The 26215-nt window shown below is 39.7% G+C and overlaps 1 pseudogene; it reads left to right on the forward strand.

Moving 5' to 3' along the window:
* Positions 1-447: 447 nt before the first annotated feature.
* LOC123594422 overlaps positions 448-26215 on the forward strand; it is a 37853-nt pseudogene continuing 12085 nt past the window's right edge.

Genomic DNA, 26215 nt, shown 5'->3' on the forward strand with positions numbered 1-26215 from the left:
AGAACCAAAAGAGACTTATGAGGAATTGATTCCCAAACACCAACCCAGAATCAAAAGATAGACTGTATTGATTTGTCTAGTTTCACAGAAACATTTGTTTCCAATGACTGAGTGAAAATTACTTATTCAAAAACATCATCTTCCCACCATGCCTTTTTTAAAAAAGGAAGAAGTCTATGTAGTTACAAGATAATGCTTTTCATGAAAATAGAAATTTCGATGAATAAATGAGTATATGGAGAATATACATGGTACAAGAGACAATCTTCCACGAGAACCCATTTTTGAGGAAATGGAGTTCTGTCAGGTACCAATAACCTAACATGGCTTTTCAGAGCTTGGCACTTTGTGTAGCACACGAAACATATAGTTCTTCAGGCTAAGATATGAATTTTCTAAAATGGATTCGATTTATGTACCCCTAATGCATAAAATAGCTACAGAGACATGTTGTTGTACCCACCTGATGGACGGAGCCTAAAGGAAACAGACAAGCAACCCGAGACATGTCTCCAAGCGTGTTTTATAGTGTCAAAGGGGCTCCAAGCCTTCTACCAAAAAGACAGGAGAAAAGAACGAGTCACTCTGAGGTCTAGAGTATGTATAGTGGGAGTGAAGCCGGAAGGGTAAAGGGTTGCTGGAACCTAAGGGATGGAGGTCAGAAGGTAGGATATTGGAGTTAAGGATTTCTGATGTAGACCAGTTCCGATAATGGCAAGGTCTAGACGGGCTTCCATGGCTGTGAGTTAGTGAAGTAAAGTGGAGGTAAATGGCCCAGGTGTGGAGGCTAAGACCTATAAATGTAGGGCGCCGAGCGGCCTGACTGTCCACAAGGATCATTACCGACTGGAGGAATAGTGAATACCTATTCTGGGCAATGTGTTCTGAAGATATAGCCATAAATGAGGAAAACACCATTCCTGACCTCAGAGAACCTGTATTCTAGTAGAGAAGATGCACGGTTTAAATGAGTCATTACAATAAAGTATAAGGAGTGTTCCTTTTCAGAAACCAAAGGAATACATTTAGGCAAGGGGAGTGTATCCTCTCTGGTAGCTAATGATAATGGAATTATCTTTGGGAAGCTTTCCCTTGCTCATGTTTTCTATCCTTTTAGGAGTACGAAAGGCTTTCCGTTTATAGATGAAAGTAAAACAGACTCAGAGCAATTAGGGGATTTATCCAATGTCATACTCATTGAATGTAGGAGTCAAAAACCAGACCTGTCAGAGTTGTAGTTCTGCTATAGCTTATGTGAGGTGACTACGGCCCTTCCTTCTGGCTGATGACAACAGAAAAATATGGAAACATGTAAAAACCGCTATTTGAGGACTCTAAAGTTAGCAGAAGCAGAGGAGAGGAGTCAAAACTTGGAGAAGTGACCCGAATTTGGGGGGGGGGGTGAGTTTCTATTTTTTTCCCCTTGTGCTGCTTTGGGCCTACAGTGGGTCTCAGTCACACCGTGGTAGGCTGGTGTTGGAAACTAAAACTCTGATAGAAAGCTCATGAGCTTTCCGACCCAAAGGACAAGGGATAGGAACACCACAGGGCTGGATAGTGTGGGAGGAATCACAGTGGGGACAAAGCTGGAGAAGGGGCCCCTTAATTCTGTAGAAGTCTCTGCTGGGCTCCCGAGCTATGTGTGTGTAGGGTGGACCCCACTGAACACAGCTAAGGCTTGGAGAATTGGAGCTGAGGTTGGGGTCATCCACACAAGTCTCAGGTTAACCCTGAACGAGGGCTATATGGCACAGAACCAAATAAGCAGAGCAAATTCCTAGAGAAATAAAATACGATTTAATATTGTAGCAACTTTATTGAGGTGTCCTTTACATATACCGTTCATCTGTTTTATGTTTATACTTCAGTGATTTTTTTGTTTCGAGGAAATTAAGGACCATTTCCATCACCCCTGTGAGACCTCGTCTTTCTGTTTATAGTTAATCTCTGTTCTCAGCTCTAACCCCTGGAAACCACTAATCTACTTTTTGTCTCTGTAGATTTGCATTCTCTGGACACTTCATATAAATGGTATCGTACGATATGTAGTCTTTTGCATCTGGCTGTTTTCACTTAACAAAATGTTTTTGATGTCCATCCATATTATGGCATATATGAGTGTTTTGTTCTTCTTTAAGGATGAAAAGTATTCATTGTGTGGCTATTCCACATTCTCAAGTTAAGATGTGTACTGCCACTCATGTAAGGCAAGACAGAATTTCTGGTCTAAACCTAACAGGATGATTTCCTGCTAAAACAAAAGGGTCACCATTCTCAAAAAATCCCAGAGGTTTCAGGACTGTGAGTCTAAACAACCTAATAGTCAAAATGTCTGAGAGACTATGTATAGCAGACATATTAAGAGCCTGGAAAATATGACCAATCCTCAAGGGAAAAGACAATCGGCAGATGCAAACCTTGAGAAAGCCCAGATGTTGGAATTATCAGACAAAATATTTAAAACATCAATTATAACTATGGTCCATGAAGTTGAGGAAAAAACACTTGAAATGCATGGATAGATAGATATTTCAATAAAGAAACAAAAAGCAGATAGGGGGCCTGGGTGGCTCAGTCGGTTAAGCATTGGACGCTTGATTTTGGCTCAGGTCATGATCTCAAGGTTCGTGGGTTCGAGCCTGGCACCCAGCGCTGTGCTGACAGTGCAGAGCCTGCTTGGGATTCTCTCTCAATCTCTCTCTCTCTCTCTCTCTCTGCCCTCCTCCCACTTGCACTCTCGTATGCTCTCTCTCTCTCTCAAACTAAATAAATAAACTTTTTAAAAAAGTATATTAAAAAAAGAATCAAATGGAAAATTTAGAACGGAAAAGTACAACATTTGAAATGAAAAACTCCCCACATGGACTCCGCAGTAGACTAGAGTAGAACCAGTAACTTAGAAAATAGGTCAATAAGAGAAACAAACTGTATGATTTCGTTTATGTGTGGAATCTAAAAAAACGTGGAGTTCAGAACCAGACAGTAGAATAGCGGTTACCAGGCACTGAAGGGTGAAGAAAATGAGGAGAGGTTGATCAGAGGTTACAAACTTTCAGTCAGAAGATTAACAAGTTGTGGGGATCTTTTCTACAGCATGGTGGCTATAGTTAATAATACTGTGTTGTGTACTTGAAATCTGTACACAGTGTATATGTATATCATTTGTACACAGTGTATATACATATCATATATGTATATGTATATGTACACAGTGTATATGTATATCAAACCATCACACGAAACACCTTAAATACACACACTTGCTTACCAATTATAACTCAATAAAGCTGGAAAGAAAAGAAAATAGGTCAATAAACCTTATCCAATCTGAGGAACACCGAAACAAAGAAGATTCGAAGGTTGAACAAAATGAACAGAGCTTCAGGGGCTTGTGAGACAATATCAAAAAGCCTAACATTCATATCATTGGAGTGCCAAAAAGAGAGACGAGATTGGTGCAGAAAAAAATATTTTAAAGAATATTAGCTGAAAACTTCGCACATTTTGTGAAATGTAAAATCTATCACTTCAAGAAGCTTAGTGAACCCAAAGAGAACAGCTCAGAGAAAACCATGCCTGGCCATATCATAATCAAATTGATGAAAACCAAAGATAAATTTTTAAAAATCTTTAAAGCAGCCAAGGAAAACATCATATGTTTGCATGTATGGGACCCGTGATTCAAACATCTGTGGATTTGTCATCAGAAACCGTGGAGACCAGAAGCCAGTGGGACATCTTTAAGGTGCTGAAAACAAAGGACTATTAACCCCAAATATTCTCCATCTAGTGTGGATATGCTTCATGAGTAAAGGTGAAATAAACACATTCTCAGAAAAAGGAAAACTAAGAGACTGTCAACAGCAGACATGGTCGATAAGAAATGCTAAACTAGGATGAAGGAAAAGTGTATTAGGGAAAAACTGGAATTTTCAAGAATGAAGGAAGAGCATCAAAGATGGCAAATACATGGATAAAAAAAGTCTTTTTCTCTCTCTCTCTCTTTTTTTAAAAGGGGGGTGCGCCTGGGTAGCTCAGTCGGTTGAGCGTCTGACTTTGGCTCAGGTCATGATCTCATGGTTCATGGGTTTGCGCCCCGTGTCTGGATCTGTGCTGACAACTCAGAGCCTGGAGCCTGCTTCCGATTCTGTGTCTCCCTCTCTCTCTACCCCTCCCCCACTCGTGCTCTGTCTTTCTCTGTCTCTCAAAAATAAATGTTAAATTTTTAAAAAAAAAAATCAGTTCAGCGTCTGACTTCAACTCAGGTCATGATCTCGTGGTTTGTGAGTTTGGGCCCCACGTCGGGCTCTGTGCTGACAGCTCAGAGTCTGGAGCCTGCTTCGGATTCTGTGTCTCCCTCTCTCTCTCTCTCTGCCCCTCCCCCTCTCACACTGTCTCTCTCTCCCTCAAAAATAAATAAGCATTAAAAAAATAATAAAGAAAAGAAATGCACTTTAAATATAAAATATAAAGATATATATAGGTTACAAGTAAAATGATGAAGCCCTCTCGCCGTGAAATAGCCCCAGCCCAGCAGAGGTGCTGGGGACCCGGCCTAGACCCGGTGGCGGAGCCTGAAAGCACTGCTTGCCCTGTGCTGTCAGTGGAGGTACCGTACTGGCAATTGCTTGAGAAGAGTTTTCAGTTGTTGCCTCTGATACTTGATTAAGGGAAGGGTTTTCGGTTCACACCTGAGACAGCCCCAAGTGTTGCAGATTAACAGCCCAAACAGTCCTCGGATGCGGCGGTTTTCGTGGAGACCGTCTCTCCCCAACAAAGATGATTGCAGCAAGACTAAAGATGTACGAATAAGACCATGACTACGGGAGCGATTGCTGCAATGCTGTCTACAATCATCTATTCAAGGTGCTTCTTTCCATACTGTGCTTACAACATTGTTGGAGGACCGGATGAAGAAGGGAACAGAGCTGTGCACGACTCGGCAAGTGCCATGCTACAAACCAGTGCCTGCCTGACAACCAGGTTGGTTTTAAGAACACGAAGAACGTGGAGCAGGTCCCACTCAGAATCTGCATCATGACCAAGGAGGGCATCAGGGAGGAGACTCTTCCCCTGAGGAAGGATCGATGTGTGTGCTGTTATCATGAATCACTTCAAAACTGGTTGCTTTTACACCGTGGAACTACCAGACTAGTTTGTTTTGTTAAAACATAAACCTGTTTTTGAAAAAGTAAAATGATGGAAAAGATATATGATGCCCGTAATAATTGAAAGAATGCCGTGATGCGGCTATATTGATATCAGACGAGGTAAACTTCAGAGCAGTAAATATTACCAGGAATAAAGAAGGAACTAGATAATTATGAAAGAATCAGTTCACCAAGAAGACATAACAATTATAAATGTATATGCAGCTAACAATAGGTCCTCAAAGTACAGCTGATAGAAAGTAATAGAACTGAAAGAGGGAACAGGCAAATCCATAGATGTATATGGTAACTTCAGTACAGGTATCCCAGATGAAGATGAATATAGAAAACCTAAATAACATTATCACCAACTTGAATTCATCTTCTTGTCAAGTGCACACGAGACATGCTCTGGGCCACAAATATACCTTAAAATTGTACGCATATCAAAGTCATACAAAGTATGTTTGCTGACGTAATGATGTTAAACCAAATAGAAATAAAAGGGATGTAAAATACCTGGAAAACCCTCAGATATTTGGAAAACATTACTAAATAACCAGTGAATTACAGAGAAAGACTCAAGGGAAAATTAGAACATATTTTGAATTAAATTAAATTTAAGTTGCAACATTTGTGAGATACACCTAATGTACTTGTTCAAGGGAAGTGTGTGGCACTAAATCATCTTTTAGAAAAGGGTTTCAAAGTGAGGATCTAAGCATCTACCTTAAGAAACTAGTACAGGTGGGGCGCCTGGGTGGCTCAGTCGGTTGGGCGGCCGACTTCGGCTCAGGTCACGATCTCGCGGTCCGTGGTTCGAGCCCCACGTCGGGCTCTGGGCTGATGGCTCAGAGCCTGGAGCCTGCTTCCAATTCTGTGTCTCCCTCTCTCTCTGCCCCTCCCCCGTTCATGCTCTGTCTCTCTCTGTCTCAAAAATGAATAAAACATTAAAAAAAAATTAAAAAAAAAAGAAACTAGTACAGGTGAGTAAATTAAATTCAAAGAAAACAGAAGGACGGAAATGGTAAAGATAAGAGCAGAATCACTGAAAGTGAAAACAAAAACAATTGAGAAAATCAATGAAACTAAAAGCTATATCTTTGACATTTTCAGTAAAATTGATTAATTTGTAGCAACACTAACAAAAAAAATGAATGAAGACACAGATTGCTAATATCAGGAATGAAAGAGGGGATATCACTACAGAGCATACAGACATAAAAGGATATTAAGGGAATAGTAAAGATAATTCTATTCTTGTAATACTGAAAACTTAAATTGAACCAGTTATTAAAAGACACAAACTACTGAAGCTCACTCAAGAGGAAATAAGTAACTAGATAGTCCTATATTTATTAAAGAATTTGAATTCATAGTTAAATAACTTCCAAAAAGAAGATTCCAGGTCCAGATGGCTCCACTGGAGGATCCTGTCAATCATTTCAGAAAGGACTGGTACTAAATCTATACAATCTCTTACAGAAAGAAAAGGTCAATGTCACCCTAATATAAAAGTCAGACAGGGGTGCCTGGGTGGCTCAACTGGTTGAGTGTCCAAATCTTGAATTGAGCTCAGGTCATGATCTCACCATTTGTGGGATTGAGCCCTGCATTGGGCTCTGTGCTGACAGTGTAGAGCCTGCTTGGGATTCTCTCTCTCCCTCTCTCTTTGCCCCTTCCCTGCTCGTGCTCTTTATCTCTCTCTCTCAAAATAAATAAACATTAAAAAATCAGACAAAACGTTAAAGAAAATTAAGAGCCCCATATCCATAATAAATATAGATGCAAAGCCCTGAATAAAATATTATCAAATAAAGATCAATAATAAATGAAAATGATAATATATCAGAACCAAATTAAGTTTATCTCAGGAATATAAGGATGATTCATTACTGAAAATCAATCAATTTAATTCACCATAACAACAGATTAAAGAAGAAAAGCTATACTATTATACCAAAAAACACATGAGGAAGAATTTGACAAAATTCAACATCACTTCATGATATTAAGAATTATCCACAAACAAGGGATCAGAAGGGAACTGAACCTGATGAGGAGAATTTATTTAAAAAAAAAAAACACCTAAAAACAAAACAAGAAAAAATTCTTCAGGTAATAATGTACTGAATGGTGAGAGACTGAATACTTTTTACCCAGGATCGGGAATCAGGAATGATGTCCACTTTAAACTCATATTTAACTTCATACTTGATGTCCTCTTGAGTGAAATGAGGCAGGAAAAAGAAATAAAATGTATACAAATCTGGAAAGAAGAAATAAATCTGTCTTTATTTGTAGATGTCATGATTTTCCAAATAGAACATACCAAGGTGGTGCCTGGGTGGCTCAGTGGGTTAAGTGTCCAACTCTTGATCTCAATGCAGGTCTTGATCTCAGGGTTGTGAGTTCAAGCCCTGTGTTGGACTCCGTGACGGGTGTGAAGCCTACTCAAAAAAGAAAAAGGAAGAAAAGGAAGAAAATACCAAGCAATCTACAAAAATAGCTCCTAAAACTCCATAAATGAGATTAGTGATGTATGATACAAGGTCAGTATACAAAAAATAATTGTATTTCCCAATGCTGACAATGAACAGTTGGAAGGCAAAGTTTTAAAGTCCATGCCATTTATAATGGTACATACAGCATGAAATACTTATGTATAAATTTAACAAAATATACTTATCCGTTTGCTGAAAAACAGTAAACAGTGATAAAAGATTCAATAATGTTCCATTTCAGTTCTCTCCAAATTGATCTATAGATTCAATTCAATCACAATAACATCATGGCGGGATATTTGTAGATGTAGAAAAGCTGGCTCAGAAATGCATGTAGAAATGAAAAGGAACCCAAATAGACAAAACAACTTTGAAAAGGAGAAAAAGTTGGAGGACTCACATGAGCTGATTTCAAGACTTATTGTAAAGCTACAGTAATCAAGACGTGGCGGTATTGGTAAGAGGATAAACACACAGATTATTGGTACAGAATCTAAAGTATATAAACAGACCCACAGAGATATGGGCAATTGATTTTTGTTACATCTACTTCAATTTTTTTCATTTCATGCATTAAATGTTTTTTAAGAGAGAGTGCCTGTGCATGCGCACGACTGGCGGAGGGGGAGAGGGAGAGGGAGAATCTTAAGCGGACTCCTCATGCTGTCAGCCCTGTGAGATCATGACCTGAGCCAAAATCAAGAGTCAGGCACTTGACCGACTGAGCCACCCAGGTGCCCCCCAAATATTTGTATTGTGGTCAAAATGCATAACATAAAATTTACCCTCTTAACCATGTCTAACCTAACCATTGTTGTGCAGCTAATCTCCAGTACATTTTCATCTTGCAAAACTGAAACTCTATACCCATTAAACAACTGGTTTTCTTCTCACTCAAACCCCTGGAAACCACTCTTCTACTTTCTGTTTCTACGAATTTGACTCCTCTAGATGCCTCCTATGAGTGGAATGTTACAGTATATGTCTTTTTGTGACAGCCTTATTTTACGTAACATAATGTCCTCAAGATTCATCCACGTTGTTGCACGTGTCAGGATTTCCTTCCTTGTGGCAAATTGAATTTTGACAAAGTTCCAAAGTCAATTAAATGGGCAAAAATAGTATTTTCAAAAATCGTGGCTGAAAAATTGAACAGTATGCCAAAAGGAAAAAAAAAATGAGTATATCCAGTGCCCACATCTTGGTTACTAATACACTCTAGGCTTTTGCAAAAATGACTGCAGGACCAGGGAAGAAATATACGATATGAGCCTAGAACATTCTGTACTTCCACAAAGTGAGGAAACAAGCAACTAAACAAACAAACAAACAAACAAAAACCCTGGTAATAGGGATATGTCAAAGAGAGACACAGGAGCTAATTCAAAGAGGTCCCAGTGGCCAAAGCTGAAATAATTTAAGCAACAAGATAAATGAAATAGGGTCAGATTATAACCCACAGTATAAAATAAATATCCATGAGTCCATATTGTCATGAATGATCAACAATAAAGAACCTAATGGCCTACTGATTTTTTAACTTTTTCAGTACTGATCCTCAAAAGAACATCGGTGGATACAAATTAATTGTGATCAGTAAGATAAGCCAGATCAAAGAGTACATACTTTATGATTCCATTTATATAAAATTTTAAAAAATGCGAACCAATCTATAGTGACAGAAAGTAGGTCAGTAGTTGCCTGGGAATGGAGGTGGAAAGAAGGATGAAATGCTGCACGAGTTATCTTTTTAGGATGGTCGAAATGTTTCTTATCTTAATGGTGTTGTGTTTTCATAGGTGTACACATAGGTCAAAACTAATCAGATTTTATACTTCAGCTATGTGCATCTTATTTTATTTCAATTAGGCCTCAACAGAGTTTTAAAAATGACCTGTTTGACCTTCAGTGTAGAGCTCTTTTCTTTTCAAATGTTTATTTATTTATTTATTTTGAGAGGGGGAGTGAGAGAGAGGAGATAGAAAGGGAGAGAGTGAGGGAGGGAGAGAGAGAGAGGGAATGAGCAGGGGAGGGCCAGACAGAGAGAGAATCCCAAGCAGGCCCCACGCACAGCGCAGAGCCTGACCTGGGACTTGAACCATGAGATCATGACCTGAGCCGAAATCAAGAGTCAGGTGCTCTACCTAGAGACTGAGCCACCCCGGCGCCGAGAGCTCTTCTCGTTACAGCACAGTTGCATCTCTGGGTTGGGGATGGAATCTCCGAGGATGACGGACAGAGAGAAAGAATCAGTATTTATGAAGTGATCTGTTAGAGTTAGAGTCTCCCAGATCTTGAAACATAGTATTCGGTCAGATTTCAAACAATAGACGGAACTACATGAAATGGCTTGTTTTATAAGCCAAAAGTGGTTGAATATCAGGATTTCATATGGTTCCATCTACAGGCGTTTGTATTTTTCCAGTGCGCGTGTGTACAAGGAAAGAGCATAATATATGCGTTGCCTTTAGACTGAGATGCAAATTCATAGAGTGGTGAAATGTGACATCTGTGAGTCGATTCGAGGAAGGATATTGGCTTCTCACTTTCAGTACAAGGCCTGAAGTCTCAATAGAGCATTTGAAGTTTTTTCTTAAAATGGAAATAGCGTCAAACAATGCAGAAAATTTAAAGAAGTAAAAATCACCCAAGGAAAATCACTGTCAATGTGGTGCGAATTCTTTAGGATTTGTTTCTATACATATGTAAAGTCACATAGATTATAGCTTATTTTTAAAGTGGTATTGTGCTATAGATACCCATTTGATATAAATGCAACACATGTATTTTTATTTTGTTTTTCTTGATATCCTTTCAAGGAAATATATAAAAGAACATAATTTTGATTTTTAGCTTTCATACTGTTTTGTCATCAAGTGGAGGAATTCTAATTATTTCTTTAAAAATCTGTGTTGTTAACAGTTTGGCAGTTTCAGTTGCACTACTTTGAAGAGTCTAATGAATATTCTTGTAGCTATATCCTTGTACACATACATGAATATTTAGACAGGATAAATTGTTAGGAGATGGTCAGTGGGTAAAACATTCTTGAGACTTTGGATATACTGTTGGCAGTTTGGTAAATCCTTCTGCAACACTGTTTCCTTGGCTTTGGGGGTGCTGTTATTCTCTTGCTTTTCCTTTTAACACATTGGCTTTTCTTTTTAACCCGTTTCCTTTTAATCATTGGTTAATCCATTAACCCTCCCGTTTCCTTTGCTGGATCCTTTCCCTCTTCCTAATACCTAAATGCTCAGACCTTGGAGTTCTTCTTCATCTACAGTGGCTTTCTATATGATCGCACCTCGTCCCATGACTTCCAAATTTCTATCTCCAGGGGCGCCTGGGTGGCGCAGTCAGTTAAGCGTCCAACTTCAGCCAGGTCACGATCTCGCGGTCTGTGAGTTCGAGCCCCGCGTCAGGCTCTGGGCTGATGGCTCAGAGCCTGGAGCCTGTTTCCGATTCTGTGTCTCCCTCTCTCTCTGCCCCTCCCCCGTTCATGCTCTGTCTCTCTCTGTCCCAAAAATAAATAAACGTTGAAAAAAAAAATTAAAAAAAAAAATTTTCTATCTCCAGCCCTGACCTTTCCCTGTATTCCAGACTCTCTGCTTGGATAGCTAATAGGCATTTGAAACTTAAATATTGCCTCAAATCAATATTTTGATTCCTACTCCACTCTTCAAAGTGCTCTTCATTTATTATCTTCCCCACCCTCAATTGTTTAAGCCAAAAACTGAGAAATATCCTTGATTCTTCTCTTTCCCCCTTAATCTAAATCTAATCCAGCAGCAAATTCATTTAGGTCTACGTTCAAAATATATCCCAAATCTGACAACCTCTCACCATCTCTGCCTCAACCATCAGAATCCAAGACACCATCATATGTCAGCTGAATTACTGCATCTGGCTCCTCAGTGCTGTCCCCCTTGCCCCTCGACTCTATGCACCATAGAATGAGTGACCCTTTAAAAATGCAAACAAGGGGGTGCCTGGGTAGCTCAGTTGGTTAGGCGTCCGACTCTCGGTTTCAGCTCAGGTCATGATCTCACAGTTCATGGGTTCGAGCCCCACATCGGGCTCTGTGCTGATGGTGCAGGGACTGGTTGGGATCCTTTCTCCCTCTCCCTCTCTCTACACCGTCCCTGCTCACGCTGTCTCTGTTTCCGTCTCTCTCAAAATAAATAAAGACACTTAAAAAAGTTGTCTTAAATAAAAAAATGCAAATAAAGCTATGCGAGTGCCGTTTCCAAATCCTCCAGTGGCTTCCCAGTGCATCTATTAAATTCATGGTTTTCTGTTCCACATGCCCTGGGCTCCTTGCCATCCCTTGAATGCCCCCTCTGCTCTTACGGTTAACCTTTGTTTTCTTCGTTATTTCATTTTTTCCGTTTAAGTGTTACCTATTCGGGGAGGACCTCTCTTACCACCCAGTCTAAGATAGCACCTCCTGCTACTGTTTTCCCACTATCCTGCTTAATCTTTTTGTCATGATATTTTTCAGTACCTGACACAATGTACATTCATTGGTTAATTTGTTTATTTTGTCTCGTAAGTATGTAAGCTCTCCTGGGGGTGGAGCCTTTTTGGGTTTTATTTTCTTGTTATGCATAGCAGACATTCACTGAATACATGTATACTAATTTGGATGTAAATTTTATTTTATTTTTAAAAAAAATTTTTTTTTCAACGTTTATTTATTTTTGGGACAGAGAGAGAGACAGAGCATGAACGGGGGAGGGGCAGAGAGAGAGGGAGACACAGAATCGGAAACAGGCTCCAGGCTCCGAGCCATCAGCCCAGAGCCCGACGCGGGGCTCGAACTCACGGACCGCGAGATCGTGACCTGGCTGAAGTTGGATGCTCAACCGACTGCGCCACCCAGGCGCCCCTGGATGTAAATTTTAAAAAAGAAAAAAGAAAATAAAAAAAGAAGAAGAACCACTGCTCACAGCAGGCAAGGAAGAACTTACAATTTGAACCTAGTATCTGAGAGAGTCTGTTTTCCCATACTCTTGCCAATAATGAATATTATGGATGCTTTTCATCTTTGCGAATCTGTGGCTTACAAAATAATATATCAAGGTAAGAAACTATGACATGAGGGTCAGAATAGAGCTTTGCAAGGCAAATACAGAATAATTAGGGAACATGGTTCCTGTCTTTGAAATGCTGACAAACTAAGTGGTAAGCAAAATGTGCATAAAGATTTTGAATACTTCGGGAGTAAATCAGGTAGTAATCCTTTTGCAATCATTAGTTTGGTTAGTGGTTTTCTGGTTCTGTTCAGTGGGTCTACCCCAGGGGTCTTAAGGCAGTGGGTAAGGAATGGAGAGCCAGCTGAACTCATATTCTAGGTTCAGTGGAATAGCTCTTGTTTTAGCTATATTACATTTTGGATTTCCTTGGTCTTCCCATTATTTCCCTTGAGTGAAGAGTGCCATTGATTAGAAATAAACACAAATATTTGAAATCTGTTGTTTTAAATGTTTAAAGAAGGGCCAAAAGGGTATGTGCAAGAATTGTAGAAGAAGGCTTGAATTGAATAGAGGGAAATTAAAGAATATTTCTTTCTATTTTGATAGTCTTTTACAGCCTTCCAAATGCATTTGTATATATTATCTCATTTAAGCTTTATCACATCGCCATGAGTTAGGCAAGCCAGCTAACACTATCCTCATTTCATAAGGGGAAAACGTGAGTCTGTGAGTTGTTCAAGATTATATGGCAGTTAACCTAATCTACAGCAGAGCCAGAATTCACAAATCAGAAATCAAGGTATTCTGATTCCAAGAGAATAGCATTAGTAAAATGTAGAGTCTTTCATGAGTAAGAAAACCTAATTTATCTCTAAGACTTAGATTCTTTTATAACATTTTTATTTAAAAGTTTTCCTCCTAACCATATTTATCTGACGTTCAGATCTAATCCTCATATTACATTGTTTCTACATATAGGATTTCTAGCTCAGTTTTGTCCTCTCTAATGCCCTGAGACAAGAATACTGGAGTCTCTTTGTAATATATGGGACTGGGCTGATTTTTTAAAAATGTTTATTTTATTTTGAGAGAGAGAGAGAGAGCAGAGAAAGGGAAGAGAGACAGGGAGAGAATCCCAAGCAGGCTCCACGCTGTCAGCGCAGGGCCCAGCGCAGGGCTCAATCCCACAAACAGTGAGATCATGACCTGAACTGAAATCAAGAGTTGGATACTTAATCAACTGAGCCACCCAGGCGCCCCGGGTTGATTTTTTTCCCCCAAAATGTAGTCATTAGTAGATGCTACTATGAGATTGCAAAAGAAGGAGAAGGGGGATGGGGAGGGGGAGGGGGAGGGGGAGGAGGAGGAGGAGAAGGAAAAGGAGAAGGAGAAGGAGAAGGAAGAGGGAGAAGGAGGAGAAGGAGAAGGAGAAGGAGAAGGAGAAGGAGAAGGAGAAGGTGGCTTTTAATGGTCTTTTATTCCAGAATCATAGAGTAACTGATGACGAGACTAGATTTAGCTGACTGAATTTGGCAGCTTAACAATAATTGGTGTGCCAGACATAATTACTCGGTGTCAGACACATTACCCAAGTCATTTCATTTGATTCCTTACAACCTTATTTAATGAGGTGATTGATGGATGATGAGTTGATGCCTCTCAATACCGCCATCCCCTTCTTCCCTAAAGACATTCCACAGGAGATCATGTTTTTGTTTTGTTTCGTTTTTGTTTCTTGTACCTGGCATTCAATATTTAGAGGCCTTTGCATTCTTTAATATTACACTTTAGGTTTTGACTATCATTTAGCCTTTTTTGCCATTATTTATCCTTTAAAATTAGACTTGAACAGCTAAGATTTCGAGACCCTTCATCCAACAAGTAAACTCCTTCAAGAAATGATACATTTACCTGTAGGGTACAGTTTTTGACGGAGTGAACTAAAGATTAACCTACTCCAGAAAGCAAGTTCTTGGGGATGAAAAGAAGATGTCAGGCTTGAAGCTGAATCTCACTGGCGCAAGAGTGAGACTTTTCTGGCTTCTCAGGAGTCTGCTTCCCTGGGCAACATGGAGTTAGACAGATTTCACATGGAACCTGCCCAGGGTTCTTCCTCGTTCACCAATCCCCACACCTGAGACTGCTTTAAACTTGCCTCAAATTCTGAGACCAGGGGCACCTGGCTGGCCCAGTTAGTAGGGCATGTGACTCTTGATCTCAGGGTCATGAGTTCAAGCTGCATGCTGGGCGTTGAGCCTACTTGAAAAAATTCCGAGACTAATTCTGCTTTTCTACTAGAGAAATGGAAGGAACATAATGACATCTGTCGAGCACTTTCTTGGTGCCAGACACATTATCTGAATCATTTCATTCAGTTTTTCACAGTGACACTAATTATTGCCAACTCACAGCAGCGAAGACAATACATACAGTCAAGACATATTTGTTGACTGAACAAACAGGCATCATAGATCCTTATATTCCCAGTTTATAGTTGAAGAAATTGATATTCAGGTTAAATATACAGCCCAAGGTTACACAGGTGGTAAATTTCCTCTTCCCTTCCTCTTTTCCTTCCTCTTCTTCTTTGTTCAGTTTAAATTTTTTTCTGACAGTTATGCATGCTTTGGCATTAAAACCCTAAATATAAAAGTATAAAGAGTGAAAGCGAAAGTCTCTTTCTCCACCTCCTCCCTCCCTGCTTTGCTCTCCAGAGATACTCCCTGGAAGCAAATCTCACCATTGCTGCCATGATTCTGAGTTGGACCTTATAACTTGTAGATTCATGTAACTGGGCTTTGTGGTCAACTTTTTTTTAACATTTATTTAGTTTTGAGAGACACAGGGAGGGACAGAGCCTAAGCGGGGGAGGGGCAGAGAGAGAGGGAGACACAGAATCCGAAGCAGGCTCCAGGCTCCGAGCTGTCAGCACACAGTCCGTGGAGGGACTCAAACTCACGGACCATGGGATCACGACGCGAACCACAGTCGGACGCTCAACCCGCTGAGCCAGCCCGGCGCCCCTAACGGGGCTTTGTCTTGATCTCTGGTTGCAAGCTCTCATCTCGTACCCCGCATTTTGCAACGGAATGTTTTTAGTATCGTATCGTCATGCTTTTGTTTCTGCCACGGTCAGCAAGACCATGTTGGCATTGTTTATAATAAAGGTATTACTCTATACACTTGGGGGCTGTGACGGACCATCAAAATGTACTATACGGCAACTGTTTTATGACTGTGGCAGCAATGGAAAGAGTAAGCATGGCAGCAGCATGCACTAAAACTGATAAATGGATTGTAAAGAAAAGCGGTGCACAAAGAACTGGTAACTGCTTGTCCCTGCTCTCTGATTTGATGTGCTGCTGGTGACAGAGCCTCGGTCTTTCCGGAGGCAGTCTGGGTTGTTGCAGAGAAAGCTAAAACTATCTTAATAGATCTTTAGTTGATCATCACATTTCGTCTTTCATTGTGTCTTGCAGTAGTTTATCTTTAGTAAGGGATCTTTAGCAATTCGATTTCCAGCGGATTGTTCCTCAGCACGTTCTTTGCTTGGCCCTTCTCACTGTTTCTTCGGTAAGTCGTTTCTAAGAATCAGCTGTCATTACTCTCTGACCGCAATAATATTTCCTTCCTTATCCTTACTCCTTTACGCCTACCGATTTTTTCCTTTCGCCACCATCCCACCAATAACCTCCAGTCTCTTTAGGTCTTCAGATGAATTTTTCATTTAGTTATTATTATCATTATTTGCTTGCCTACCCATCCTGCAACCCTTGACCAGCTTTTTTAACGGATCTCCTCATTAACGCAAATAATCCCTTATTTTGTCGATCGCTTCTTAAATCTATAAAACCCATTCTTTTTGTTTATTTATTTTGAGGGTCGGGGAGAGAGAATGTGCAGGGACGGGAAGAGAGAGAGGGGGAGAGAGAGAATCCCAAGCAGGCTCTGCACTGTCAGCACAGAGCCGGATGTGGGGTTTGAACTCACGAACCATGAGATCATGATCTGAGCGGAAACCAAGAGTCAAGGGCTGAACTGGCTGAGCCACTCAGGCGCCCCTATAAAACACATTCTTAACCCAGGAAAGAAACATCTTGTTATTCTTTTCCTCCGATTTTACTCCTAGACCTTAATATCTGACGAAAATCACAAAATCATGATGACCAAGTTAGAATAAATGTGCGCTGCTAAAATTCAGCTGGATTTTGTACTTTGGTTGCTAGTTCTCTTATCCTTTCTTGACCTTTTCTGAACATTCCCTATAGTAGATGCCCAAACTTTATGCGGGCCCTGCTATCTCAGCTCTAAATATGCTCACTACTTAATTCCTTGGGTAGGATTGAGGTCATTTGATATGGCTCCCTGTCCTTTCTTCATTTCCTTCTAAGTAGGTTTTTATTGCCAAACTCTCCTCTTCACCAGTATCTTATCATTTAACATCCTGTCTTTGTCTTGGAAGAGACACTTGGTCAAGGTAGGTAGGTACCTCTTGTTCTCATCCTTCCCACACTCCTCTGACATCTTGCTGTACAGGGATGCCCTCTCTACCATGTCGATATCTCTTCTCTTCCCACAAATAAGATCAGCTTCCCCCAGAATCCTGCACAATCTTCTTCGAAACCGGCTATCTCCCCAAACTGCCATTTCATTTCCCTCCCACACCCTTTACTGCCAGTACTTCTAAAAGAATAGGCTGTACTTGTAGTTTTTATTCCTTACTGCTTCTTCGTACTCCTTAAAATCTGCTTTCTATTTTCGCAACTGTACAGAAATTCTTTCCCCAAAATCCTGATGTTCTGATAATAGTTTCACATAATGACTTTCCCACTCGTCAGCCTCTTGGTCTTACTCTGAGACATATGACTCTCTAAGGCATATGTACTTAAAGTATCAAAGTATCGAATTCGTTTCTGTTTCTATGGAGGAACTTCTCTATCATGGATCTCCTCTTACACATCAACTTCTGTTATATATTGCAAACTTTTGCATGGAAAATCGAAAGCATTTATTCATACAAAGACCTGCACCTAAGTGTTTATGGGGATTTGTTCAACATTGTCAAAAACCAAGATTCAACCCAAGAGATGGATGGATAAACAAATTGCGGTACATTCATAAAATGGAAAACTACTCGGGAATAAAAATAAACAAACTACTGAGACACAACACATGGGTAATTCTCAAAAGTATTATGCTAAGGGAAAGAAGCCAGACACTAAAGACTCCATACAGTAAAGTTCAATTTATATGACGTTCAAGAAAAGGCAAAAACTACAGTGACAGAAAGCAGATTAGTGGTTGCCAGCTCGGTCTGAGGTTAGTGGAGGATACTGAGTGTCAGGGTCTGAAAGGGAATGTTCTGGAGTGATGGAAATGTTCTATACAATGATTGTGGCGGTATACAACTGGATACATTTGTTTTTGACATTTTAGAATTGTACTGTATATACATTATACCTCAAGAAAGCTGACAAAACGGTAAAATATGAAAATCTAGAACTAGATTCCCCAAAGAAATCAATTGGTTTTTTTAAGTGATCATTCTCTTTTTGAAAATATTTCATTATTTGCCTCAATAGATTATAGACTTATTTGGGGGATCTACCACTGAATCCAATATTGTTAATTCCAGTTAGTTACATAGAATGTACTCTGTAAGAAGTTGGTTTGTTGATGCAGTTTTTTTTAAAGGAGAATTTCAGACTTAGGAAGCAACATAGTGCAGTATTTAAAACAATATTAGAGAAACAAGGTTAAATCATGGCTTTGCAGCATAGCTGTGCGGGTTTGGGCAAAATTCTTTTTCTGTGTGTGCTTCTCTTTTTTTCTGCTGTAAGAAAGGGAAAAGACTAGTAATTATGTCATAAGTTTATTGGAAGAATTAAAAGTGGTAATGCTTGCAAATAATTGGCATAGAGAACACAAAAAATGCAAAAAGCACTAGAGAGAATAAAATTTATTTCATCGCTTTAAGAGAACTTATTCACCATGTAAATTTTGCATGTATAGCAGGTTTATTCCTTAATAAAAATATAATCACCATCCCCCACCGGGACTCCATATTTCTGTAGACAGCCTTTGATGCTGGAAACAATTGCTGATACATTTTCTCTCTATCATATCCTCCCATATTACCTAGTTTTCTTCCTTTGCCACCTTTACTCCTTTGCAGTTATTCTCTGTGACATTTATCATTACTTTTTAGATATGGCATTTTAAGACAAGTCCTCCAGAAGCCATTCATTTAATTTCTATCGCTTTGTTTGCAGTGGAAGTGCATTGGTTAATGACTTGTTTAATGGATAAATCGATTGCCAGGTAATTGTGGTTTAAATATGATAAGTAGGGATGCCTGGGTGGCTCAGTCCATTGAGCATCAGACTCTTGACTTCAGCTCAGGTCATGATCTCAGGGTTCAATTCCTGGGATCCAGCCTAGGATTCTCTCTCCCCCCCCTCTCTCTGCCCCTCCCCTGCTCACGCTCTGTCTCCTTCTCTTTCTTAAAATAGATAAATAAATAAATAAAAGTTAAGTGAAAATAAAAATAAATATAAGTAATTTATAAAAATAGCTAAGTAGACCATTAAACACTGACAAGTATTATTAATAAATTTTAGAGTGATAACAGACTAAAATTTAAATAAATTATCGAATTTTCTTTTTAAAAAAAATTATTTTTATTTTTTTTATTTTTGAGAGAACATGCGTGAGTGGGGGAGGGGCAGACAGAGATGGAGACAGAGAATCCGAAGCAGGCTCTGTGCTGGGAGCGGAGAACCGAAAGCGGGGCTCAAACTCGAGCTAGGAGATCATGACCTGAGCCCAAATCAAGACTCAGATGCTTGATCCACTGACTGAGCCACCCAGGCATCCCAAATCATACAATTTTCTAGCTATAAGGCATATAAGTAGTTATTCACTGCATGTCCCTCATTACTTGCTGAGGAAACTGAGGCCAAAAGAGACTAAATGCTTTGCCTAAGGACATACAGCTAATTGGTGACAGAAATCCCAACTAAATCCGTTCTTTCGAAAAAGTTTTTTTAACGTTTATTTATTATTGAGAGACAGACACAGAGCATGAGCAGGGGAGGGGCAGAGAGAGGGGGAGATGCAGAATCAGAAGCAGGCTCCAGGCTCTGAGCTGTCAGCACAGAGCCCCACGTGGGGCTCAAACCCACGAACCGTGAGATCATGACTGGAGCCAAGTCGGTTGCCTAACCAACTGAGCCAACCAGGCACCCCCAATTAGCTCCATTCTTAACTGTTCTTAAGCCAGTGGCTTCCTATTAAAACCAGTGGGCATCTGTATGAACATGATTAGTTAGTTTAGTAAATCTTAGCCACTAGAAAATTTTATTGAACTTAGCTTGTATGTTGCCTAGGAATTAGTAGAATACCTTTATCAACTCACACTGACTCTCATAGAGTAAGAGTCAGATGTAATATAATTATATAATTACCCTAATGCCATGATTCCTCTCCTCTAAACTTTCATTGATCTGTATCAAAATATCCCTGCCTCTCTCTCTCTCTCTTTTTTTTTTTTTTTTGAGATGGCATTAGCTTTATTGAAAATATGAGGTATGGTATTTTTTCCCCCACAAACTCATTTTTATTTTATTCTTTCCGTTTTTTATTTCTCCAGTCTCTGTTTCTACTTGCCTTCTTTAATCTGTTACTTTGATTTAGATGCCAACAAAGTACGACTCATGAAGTGAACTTGGAGATCCTCTGTCACGCTCCGTTCCTAGGGAAGTGATGTTGCTTAAGGTCATACAGATAATAGGAAATGGGAGATCATAACTCAGGTTTTCTGGCTGTAAACACTGTGTCCTTTAGAATACTACAGGATTAAGTTTCCTCATCATTTTGAGTTCTTCTAGAATACACATACACATGCATATACAAAATGTATGACATTAACTCACTGTATCTCTGCCTTTTCTTATATCAGGCTACTTTATTCTTCACCCATCAAGGCAGCTGAGAATAATTGAGTTTGTATCTGATTTAAGAGCCATTTCTGTTATTTAACCTATCTGGCAGCCTCCTACTAAAGCAATCTTTAGAGTTCCCAGTTCCTTTGACCAATTTGGATCAGGGGGTCAGGAAACTACAGCCTGTGGGTCAAATCTGGCTCACCACTTATTTTTGTACATAAAGTCTCATTGGAACAAAGCCGTGCCCACTCATTTGTGAATCGTTCGTGGTTGCTTTCACATTGCAATGGCAGAGTTGTATACTTGTGACAGAGACCGTAAGACCCACAAAACCTAAAATATTTACTCTCTGGCCCTTTGGAGAAAAAGTCTGTAGATTTCCCTGGTCTAGATTATGATCGAATTTTGGAAGTGATCATGAGCTTTAGAAAAGAATGTGTCTTCCTTTTTGGGGATATTTTATTAGATCTGTATCTAATAATTCAAATGTATAAAATATATTTTCAAATTTTCTCCAGTATTAGGTTTTTTCTACTTTCTTGTATAAAAGATTGAGTGATATGATACATCAATCTCTTCCTGAAATTATGCTTTCTCAATTTCTTTTTGAATTTTTAAAAATGTTTATTTATTTTTGAGAGAGAGAGTGAGAGAGAGAGAGAGAGTGTGAGTGGAGGAGGGGCAGAGAGAGACACAGATTCCAAAGCAGGCTCCAGGCTCTGAGCTGTCAGCACAGAGTCCGATGTGGGGCTCGAACCCACGAATGTGAGATCATGACCTGAGCCGAAGTTGGATGCTTAACCAGCTGAGCCACCCAGGAGTCCTTCTTTTTGAATTTATAACCGATTTTGCTTCTATGTTTATGTAGTGGTAGAGATACTATGCTATTTTGTTATGGTTCATTAGTGTTACGTCCTCTTTGTAAATTATACATTTTAATCAAGACAAATTATCTTCTGTGTCAAATAATGCTCCTTTTCCTTGAATTCTACTTTGGTATTAGTATCAATTCTCCTGATTTGTTTTATTTCTATCTACATAATTTTTTGTTCTTTTATCTGATGATTTTATATGCTTCGGAAGGAGACATACGAGATGGTAGTCCAGTATATCCAATATGTGTGATTCCCCTATATTTGTCTTTTCTTCCAACCAAAAGAGATTGCCCGGGACTTGCAGTGCTGGACGAGACAGCGTAAGCCCTCTATGGCCTGTTTCCCCCCATTAATGACAACTAAAAATTGTGGACAAAACACAAGATGTGACTAATTGAAGTCTCTGAAAAGTTAACAATACTCCTTCTCTCAATGGGGAGGGAAGTAAAAGCTTGAAGAATGATCAGTAAAATGATGAGTTGACTATTTTGTTTTGTTGTTTTGTTTGCCTTTAACTCAAGGGTGATGAGTGTCCCAGAACTGGGCAGTGAGTATGGACAACAGAAAATCGAGTAACCCCCTTTCTAGGCAGAGGACTGAGAAAATGGTCTGGAGAATGTAAGGAAAATCCTTCTCTTCTCTTCTTTCTTTTTTTTCTCTCCAGGCCTTGCTTGAGATTATTACTAAGTCACAAAGTTGCAGTGCCGTAATGATATGGCACTCACTTCAAACCCCGAGGCAAAAATAATTCCCATGACTCTAGACGTATCAAGGAAAGGGGCCTTGGTGGACCAAAGCATGCGTGGGGATCCTGACTATTTTTTCTTTCTCCACAACAGGCGTAAAACTATCAGAGAAACCCCTGTATTCTGTTTTTTTTTTTTTTAATGTTTATTTATTTATTTATTTAAAAAAAATTTTTTTTTTATTTTTATTTACTTTTGAGAGACAGAGTGTGAGTGGAGGAGGGGCAGATAGAGAGGGAGACACAGAATCCGAAGCAGGTTCCAGGCTCTGAGCTGTCAGCACACAGCCCGACGCAGGGCTCGAACTCGTGAACCACAAGATCATGACCTGAGCCGAAGTCGGACGCTCAACCGACAGAGCCACCCAGGAGCCCCTAATGTTTATTTATTTTGAGAGAGAAAGAGAGAGAGAGAGATAGAGAGTGAGCAGGGGAGGGGCAGAGAGAGAGAGAGAGAGAGAGAGAGAGAGATGAGAGACGGAATCCCAAGCAGGCTCCATGCTTCCGTGCAGAGCACAGCGTGGAGATCTGTCTCACGAACCGCGAGATCATGACTTGAGCCAAGATCGTGTCCTGAGCCAAAATCAAGAGTCAGACGCTTAACCAACTGAGCCACCCAGGCGCCCCAAGAGAAACCCCTGTATTCCAGACAGAGGAACTGGGAAAACAGGTGTTTTGGAGTTGGAGACTGTGGGGCAAGTCCCAGATAGTAAAGTATGGAAGAAGGGGGTTCTCCAATTCGGGGTTTAAACTGAGCTTACACCCAAGCTGCACATGCAGGGAACAAACACAAAGAAGCATCGAAAAGGCTTTGAAAACTGCAATGCAATGGAAACTACTGGCCATGACCCAGAGTAAGCCTGAATGGTGCGTATGTGGGTAGACCCAAATAGCACAGCAACGATTTGGAAAACTGAACTCATATGAGGACCGTATGAGGACTTTAAGAGACAAAACAGATGAACATAAGGGAAGGGAAACAAAAATCATATAAAAACAGGGAGGGGGACAAAACAGAAGAGACTCATAAATATGGAGAACAAACTGAGGGTTACTGGAGGGGGTGTGGGAGGGGGGATGGGCTAAATGGGTAAGGGGCGCTAAGGAATCTACTCCTGAAATCATTGTCGCACTAGATGCTAACTGATTTGGATGCAAATTTTAAAAAAGAAAAAAAGAAAACAAAAAAAGAAGAAGAACCACTGCTCACAGCAGGCAAGGAAGAACTTACAATTTGAACCTAAATGAATTGACCAACCAGTCATTCTCCAGAGAACCTTAACAGGATCTGAAGTAAAAATATGATATTCAGAACGTCTAGAATCAATTGTTGGTTAAGAGACAATAAACATGAGATAATGTTTACGAGATGCTAAGAGATGCTAAACCTGAGATAATCCAGATATTGGAATTATCAGACAAAGACTTTAAAACAGCTATTTTATCCATCCTTCATGTGGTAAGGCTAGACACTCTTGAAGTGGATGGGAAGATAGAAGTTTTCAGCCAAGACATACAAGCTATAAAACAGAAATAACTTAAAATTTAGTATAGAAGAGTATATTAATTAAAGGAAAAAATTCACTGGAGGGGCTTAATAGCAGAATAGAGATGACAGAATAAGGAGAAAGAAATGGGCTGAAATCTTGCCAAATTTGGTGAAAGATACAAATTTATAGATTCATGAAGCTCAGGAAACTCCAAACAGAATGAACATGAATCGTGGTCATATACATCACCATCAAAATACTTAAAATCAAAGAAAAGAAAAACTCTTAAAAACAAGAAAAACAATATATCACGTATGGGGAAAACAGTGATTTGAATGATTGTATACTTGTCATCACAAGCCATGGAAGACAGAATATAGTGGAATGGTATGTTTAAAGTGCTGAAAGAAACCCAGAATGCTCTATGCATTTTTGGAGTGATGAAACCATCACTATCTTGATCGTGGTGGTGGTTATACAACCATCTCCGTTTGTTAGAAGTTGAAGATAAGTACATCAAAAAAGTGAATTTTACTGTATGTAGATTACAAATAAATTCAAAAAGGAAATGACCTATATATTTCAAATACGTCTGAGAAATTGTGAATACATGCAAAAAAGGGAATGGCTTTTTCTTCTCTAAAATAAGAGAGAATCCTATCCCTTATCAACCTTAGAGATGCACCCTTTGAAAGTAGTACATGATTTTTTTCATTTTTAGCATAAATACCTTCTTAGCTGCCATTTGCACATTAAAAATAAAATCATTTTGATATATAAAAATGTGCTTTTAATAACTATCTCAGTGTTAGAAAAATAGCTTGCTCTATATTATTTTAAAATTTTAGACATAATTATGATTTAAAATTTTTTTTTAACATTTATTTATTATTGAGAGACAGAGAGAGACAGAACATGAGCAGCGGAGGGGCTGAGAGACAGGATACACAGAATCCAAAGCAGGCTCCAGGCTCTGAGCTGTCAGCACAGAGCCCGGCGCGGGGCTCGAACTCACAAACCGCGAGATCATGACCTGAGCCGAAGTCAGATGCTTAACCGATGGAGCCATCAGGTGTCCCAACATAATTATGATTTTTTAAAGAGTTTATATATTTTTCTCGAGAGAGAGAGCAAGCACGATTGGGGGAGGGGAAAAGAGAGAGGCAGAGAGAGAGAATCCCAAGCAGTCTCCGTGCTGTCAGCACAAGAGCCCAACTTGTGGCTTGATCTCATGAACCTTGAGATCATGACCTGAGCTGAGATCAAAAGTCACCTAACTGCCCCAGGTGCCCCTCATAATTATGATTTTAAAAACAGAGATTAAAGGGACGTATCTTGTACATCTAGTCATTATCTGTGGAAGCAGGTTTTCACAAGCTGGGATCCTAGACTTCTGACAGATGTGTGATGGGTGGTCCATTAAAACAAGCAAAAAGACTTCTGTGGTAGAGTGTGGTTGAGAAATAGTGCCTTAGACAATGTAAACGATTTAAAACATATTACCGTAAGACATTTTAGAACATTTTCATATGCGAATAACTACTCATTTGAAATCTTTGAACTGGTGATAGAGTCAGCAGAGTTTCCCAAACTTAGTGGATTATGTGGCATTAAGGTACACCTACTAACATCTCTCAGGACTACTAATCTGTAAGAAGCTTTGAGAAATGTCCAAATGTTTAGAAGTCCATGGATGCAGTATATACCCAATTTTCAAGCTGTGATGTGTAAGGGTAGGGACCAGACTAGGAAAGTTAATCGGGCAGAGGGGTTAATCATGTGGGTAAAAGCAAGTAGCAGCTGGGTAGGCAGATCTTGTACCTTGTCATCAGCAAAATATTTACAAACCCTCTCTTAGTTCCTTCTAGTTGGTAGAAAAATTTCTGAAGTTGGCAGCCCTGTTGCTTTTTCATTGTATCCCAACTCCAGATGTTTTTTTAAAATGTTTATTTATTTATCTTGTTTGTGTGTGTGTGTGTGTGTGTGTGTGTGTGTGTGTGTGTGAGAGAGAGAGAGAGAGAGAGAGAGAGAGAGAAGAGAAGAGAAAAGGGTAGAGAGAGAGGGAGACAGCCAAAATCAAGAGTCGGACACTTAACCGACTCATTCCCACCTCCCCCTCCCCCAAATGCCTCCCAGAGGGTGTTTCTTAGCCCAGCTTCTCAGGAATCTGTGATCATATCCTTTCTGATTCATTTCTTCGGCCAGGTTTTATTTAGCATGTATTGCATATATTTTGCTGAAATAGGTCTTAAAAAGTAGGCAAAAAACGTAATAAACATGTTTCTTGTTCTTGAGCAAATTATCCCACGTGTGAGACAAAATATATCACTCATGCAACCTTCTTTCTCACTATGGACAATATAACCGTTAGAGCCGTGTCAGGATCATGGTTCTTCTCCTCCCCGTTCCGATATATTCCATGCCAATTTTGTTCTCAGCCCTTTGGCTTAGGCTATCCTCTTGCTTTAGAATGACCCCTTGCTCCTTTCTGTATTTTCATAGTATCTTATAAATGGGGCTGGGGTATGG

The sequence above is a fragment of the Leopardus geoffroyi genome, chromosome X (genome assembly GCF_018350155.1).
Source record: "Leopardus geoffroyi isolate Oge1 chromosome X, O.geoffroyi_Oge1_pat1.0, whole genome shotgun sequence".
NCBI lineage: Eukaryota > Metazoa > Chordata > Mammalia > Carnivora > Felidae > Leopardus > Leopardus geoffroyi.